The sequence below is a fragment of the Danio rerio genome, chromosome 21, assembly GCF_052040795.2.
Source record: "Danio rerio strain M-AB ecotype USA chromosome 21, GRCz13ab, whole genome shotgun sequence".
NCBI lineage: Eukaryota > Metazoa > Chordata > Actinopteri > Cypriniformes > Danionidae > Danio > Danio rerio.
In genome coordinates, this window is record NC_141041.1 from 33,346,940 (window position 1) to 33,352,991 (window position 6,052).

A 6,052-nucleotide genomic window follows, 5' to 3' on the forward strand; every position below is an offset into this window, starting at 1 on the left:
ACACAGAAAGATTTAAACAAAAAATCTAAAAATTACACACAAACACAGATGTTTTTTAAAACAACCCTGTTTTCCCAATAGACTTGAATTAAAAATTTGTAAAAAACAGCTAAATTTTATATAAACCTAAATATAGAAACCAATTTAAGATATAGCAAGAAACATCTTAAAAATACCAATGACAATCCGTAAAATATCCAAGTCAAACTTGTAAAAAGTACTGCAGAATTCTGAAGAAACATCTTGAAACATTTTTTAATAAAACATTAAAATAATATTAAACAAACAAATATATATATATATATATATATATATATATATATATATATATATATATATATATATAATTGCAGAAGTATAAAGTCAAACTTTTTTTTAAATAAACTTGAACAAAATCAATTGCACAAACAGCAAGACATGAGTGAGATGATTATACATTTCATATATATACACGTCTTGTGCAATTTTATATTTATAATTTTATTTGTATTACGTTTATTAAAAATGTATCATGATGTTTCTTCAGAATTTGGCGCACACACATACATACATACATACCATACATATATACACACACACACACACATATATATATACATATATATATATATATATATATATATATATAAATGCAAATGAAAGAAACAAATTGTTCAAGTATCAGGGAACATCCTAATACACTTAAAATGTTGTTTAAAAAATAAAACAAAATAGTGATATAGACATTTGATACATTAGCTTTCTCTTCTTTCTTCCTCCATCCCTGTCAGGGGCAAGTTGTAGCTACCTTGTAATGCATTTTTCCACTTCTTTATCAGTGGCGTGGTATGGACATTTGTCCTCACTCCATCTGTGATTAAAAGATAAACAGATAATTAGTAGTGAACAAGTACTAATGTAAAAAAAAAAGAAAAAATTAGGAAAAAAGTAGGCTACCTACGAAGCAAAAAAACTATCAAAAAAAACAAATAAACTTAAAACACTTTGAAATTAGCAAGAGCTTGAACTTACCAGTTTCTTCATTTGTTCGGGCTGCTCCTTTAGTTGATTTTCAAGCTTTTCCAAATCAAATTGGCCAAAGGAAGGTCAAATGTGTTTAGATCTGGAATTTCATCACATCTGTTTTGGTTTTGTGAGAATCAGGCCCAGCTGCTGCTTTATGATGTTGCATGATTTTAAAACTTCAGTCAGTCGTGCTAAAAAAGAAAAATAACAGATTAGTATAAATCAACCTGTAGCTTATTCTCATACAACTTCTGTAAATACAACAGTGGGTTAGATACTGCTGATATTCTCTAGTTGATCTTTACTTTCTAGCTGCATTAAACCTTAACAAATTTAGTGATGTCTTCAATTCTTACAAAGACATCACGAGATGCAATAAGTTCTGTCTTGATCTCAAACTGCACTAGAACAAAGACTGTAAATGTTCATAGGTGTACTGCAGGAGTGTCCAAACTTTTTGGGCCGAGGGCCAGATGCAAAAAAACAAACGTTGTCGCGGGCCAAATTTTACATACATCACACAGACACGTGTGTGTATATATATATATATATATATATATATATATATATATATATATACAGTTGAAGTCAGAATTGTTAGCCCCCCCTAAATTATTAGCCACCGTTTATTTTTTTCCCAATTTCTGTTTAACGGAGAGTTAAACATTTTTTTCCACACATTTCTAAACATATTAGTTTTAGTAACTCATTTCTAAAAACTGATTTATTTTATCTTTGCCATGATGACAGTAAATAATATTTGACTAGATATTTTTAAGACACTTCTATACAGCTTAAAGTGACATTTAAAGGCTTAACTAGGTTAATCAAGTTAACTAGTCAAGTTAAGGTAATTAGGCAAGTTATTTTATAACAATGGTTTGTTCTGAAGACTTAAGGGGCTAATAATTCTGACCTTAAAATGGTTCATAAAAAAATTTAAACCGCTTTTTATTCTAGCCGAAATAAAACATAAGTCTTTCTCCAAAAGAAAAAATATTATCAGACATACTGTAAAAATGTTCTTGCTCTGTTAAACATCATTTGGGAAATATTTAAAAAAGAAGAAATAAATCAATGAGGGGCTAATAATTCAGACTTCAACTGTGTGTAGACAGACAGACAGACAGACAGACAGACAGACAGACAGACAGACAGATAGATAGATAGATAGATCATAACAAGAACTGCTGCTTAATTGAATGCATGTAATAGCGACACCCGGTGGTTATTTATTGAATTACGTTCATTTTTGTATAGCGGGCCAGATTCTATTGATATTTATAAAAAGGCTCGCGGGCCGCAGATGGCCCGCGGGCCGTAGTTTGGACACGCCTGGTGTACTGGAATGTACAGTATCTGTGCATCTTGATGGTGGTCTTAAGATTTCTGCCATAGTCATTGATGGTGATGGTACTTGTGGTGCTGCATTGATTTCTGAAATCTTCATACCTGCCTTTTATCCAGCCTCTTTGTTCCAAGTAATTTTTCTTCATCACGGTATAGATGTGTCTATACTGTCCCTTGATCAGATACATTTACAAAACAAAACATCACTTTAGTATAGTGCCAGGGCAAAACTCACAGGTTGTAATAGATCAATGACATAATGTTGACAGTATGTGTTTAAAATAATTGCAAACAAACCTGTTCTGTCTTTAGATGTATGACAGTCATCGTCCTCATCTGTCTACCAGTCAGAAATCACAGTTGCATGTGAATGTTTGAGTCGAGCTTCCTTATATGCATCTATAATAAAACATCACATTGTTGTTAACCCCCCGTAAAGAAAAGTTCAAATCCTGAAATACTATCAAAGTTAATTAATGCATATAATACCTATAGTGTAATAGTGTAAATAATCAGTACACAGAAGGTTGCACAAGATTTATTCGGAGATTCATGCAGAGTGACAGCCTTATGAATCTGAGACATAGATTTGTAAGATGGTCAAGCACATGCATTATTCTGTACCCATGAAGATTAACCTACCATTGTGAAAAATGTTTGATGATGATAGCCAATAACAATAAACCATTTCAGCTGTTTGTGAAGCAATTAGTAATGTAATGTCTGAAAAGCTCAATCTATGTTGAAAATGTATCAGCAGTTTACAGCTTATAATGGACTTTTAGCACACAACTATAACATGCCTATTCACGTTCAAAAGAGTGTGCCATTGACTTCTTTGGTCGTGATGTGCTGCAAAATGATCTCACTAACCTTTGTTAAACAAGAACAATAAGACTTAACCAACAAATATTGTTACCCATTCATTTAAATCAGAATTTATCACTGTCAATAACATAAAAACATCAAAATCTGCTTTAAGACGTTCAGTTTTACATTAACTGACCATTACAGCTTGAACAAAAGATATAATTGATTCACATAGGCTAACACATATGAATTAAAGTGCACACTAATATATTTCTCTTGGATAATTTAAAGAGAATAGTAAACAGTCGAGTTTCGATCATTTTCGTGACTAACTGCATAAACAAGATAAACAATAATATTTTATTAATCCAAAACGATTAGTTTTTATTTACACATAATCACAGAATTAATACTGTTGGATAAGTATACGCCTGTACAATGATTTTTTTCAACATCCACGGTACTTTATAATGTTAAATCAGGAAAAAACACGTTTTGCCATGTTAGTTAATGGATTCCTCTACAGAAACTTTCTTTAACGCAAAGTTAGCATACACACAAATTCGTTTCATGTTTCTTTAAAATAATTGCAATAGTTTTCAGTTACTACACACGTTACAATCTAACATTGTGTAAAAGGAACAGGAACTTTCAGACGTGTTTGTAACTGTTAGCGTTAGCATACATTAGCTCCAGTCGTGTTTCTTAAAGCAAGTTACATTTCGTATCAAACTGTTTTAAATTACTAAACGCTGTTACAACCAAACACCGTGGAAATGTTTTAAGCTCTAAATTCGCTAATTATACAGTACACAGACAGTAAAAAGCTTACCTTTCTGACCGGAATCCACGTGAAATCTTTGAAAAACCTAACTTTTTCTTCTTGTGATCTTCGTGCCATGGTGGTTGACAACCAGCTTTTTGGAGCATTACCGCCACCGTCTGGATTGGAGTTTGGATCAGGAGTTTAGTAACGCATGTGTTTATTATGAAACCAACTTCTTAAAAAAAAAAAACTGTCAGCACAGGCTTGCTATCTCAAAAATAAGCGAATTTTACATAGTTTTTCTCTAGATGACATGTATAATCTATTTATAAATAATATTGTTTTGTTTGCGTCTAAACATTGCGACCATCCACACTAAATATTCTTTTTTTTTTTTTTTTTTTTTGCTATTGTACCATGAATATTTTCTCAAATTATCATTAAACGTGGAGCTAACAGATTACTAGATAAAATAAGAACTTAATCGGTTGCCATCAGCCGAGTCCTTGCCAGAAGCGGCCAGGATATTGTTGACCGGAATCGGGCCAGTGCTTTACAGCCGCATCACAACCGCATGTGCGCGAGCGAGCTGCGGGCCGCACTCGGCCCGGATAACACTCGCCGATGCCGAGTCGGAGCCGGAGGCGCCGGGGGGCAGCCGAGCTCGGGCCGATTACTGCCTGCTATCTGGGTTTCAGTCAGTTAAAACATCATCATGATCTGAAAAATGTCTTACAGTACACAAAATGTCTTACAGTAAAGTTTTACTGACTGTAAACCCGAACAGAATCATGCTTCACTTATTTAAATTTCATCACGATTGTCTGTTATGAAATAAACTTACGTTTTTTCTCCAGATCCTCTCATTTAAGCCCTTGGTTTATCCGCGCTGCAGTTGTTTTAAGTTCAGTTCAGTCATACAGCAGGCTGTACCGTTTGTGTTTGGTTCACTGAATCACGCATGCGCAGTATTATCGGTTCACCAACTCTCAATGTAACGTTACTGTTCTAATAACTGCTTGAGAGTATATATTGGATTATCAGAGTCAGAGGGGGGTATTAGGCTTGTCATTACGTAAGAAGTGGGTGAATCAAGTGTGCCGCAAGCCTACGTTTGAGTGAAGGTTTCGGCCGTTAGATCGCCCCCTGGGGGCTGGCTGCAGTACAAGTCATAAAGCCCGCCTCCTCCGTGTTAATGAAGGAGACTTGAGCCCAAATAAAAAAAAATATTACACTTGCAATAAAATGTCCCGAAAGATAGTTCTGGTCGATTAAGGCACTGGTTATTGTGCTGAAATAGGTGCAGATCTTCATTTTTGTAAACAGTTTGTTTTTAGCAGTAATTTAATGCTGGGCGTGTCATCGTGATTGACAGCTGTGATTTACAGTTTCTCAAAGCGCGGCGTCTGAGCTTCGGCAGGAGACTGAAGTAGACTGAAGTGTTATTATTCGATTTCTGTGTTATTTTACCATGACAAAATGAGTTCAGCAGTAAACTATAGTTTCTGACATACATGATCCTGGTGGAACACTGTTTATTCGCTAAGTTCAGGGCTTTTTCGGGCTTTATTAGTTTGCTGATACACGCCTAGCCACCCAGATAGCAAAACACAGTTCCGGCTAGATTCTCGCCTGCCGGAGACTTATCTCTTAGAGCTCAGACTGACTAATGTTACCTCTGCTGGACCTACTCCGGATGCCTGGACTCACTACCCAATTCCAGCCCGAGTCACTCGAGCCAGATGCGGCGGCCAAGCGAGCAGGCGCTGCCGCATGCGTGCCGGAATCAGCCCGCGACGCCGCGAGTAAGTTATGCGCTGCGGCCCGGAGCTGGCGCGATTGAATATATAAAACCCTCATATTTGTTAACGTTATTACATCCACTTGTGTTGATATGACAGCAAACGCATGCTGAGAAGTTCGGGGGGCGTAGTTGATTTTACATAAAGCGTTTGATTGGAAGCTCGACTCTGCTCATTTTCGCGGCTCCTCCTCTGGCTCCATCAGACAGTCCTTCTGCGCATGTCTGGCTCCAATTTCAGCAGTCTTTTGCGACAGTTTGTGCCCGTCAAGCAGGCGTTTTACCCTCAAGGCGTTCAATGGGAAAAAGGGCTGTCGCGT

At 35.9% G+C, this 6,052-nt stretch overlaps 2 protein-coding genes across 2 annotated transcripts in view; both read right to left on the reverse strand.

The window, feature by feature from the left end:
* Positions 1 to 4,855, reverse strand: part of LOC147838868 (putative E3 ubiquitin-protein ligase HECTD4) — a 123,236-nt gene extending 118,381 nt beyond the window's left edge. Inside the window, exon 1 of the mRNA XM_087301583.1 lies at positions 4,776 to 4,855. The gene's annotated coding sequence lies outside the window, so the exon portion shown is untranslated. The remainder of the gene's footprint in view (positions 1 to 4,775) is intronic.
* The window catches only part of timd4 (T cell immunoglobulin and mucin domain containing 4), a 1,098,921-nt gene that overhangs the window by 312,932 nt on the left and 779,937 nt on the right, over positions 1 to 6,052 (reverse strand). The gene's annotated exons all lie outside the window — the stretch shown is intronic.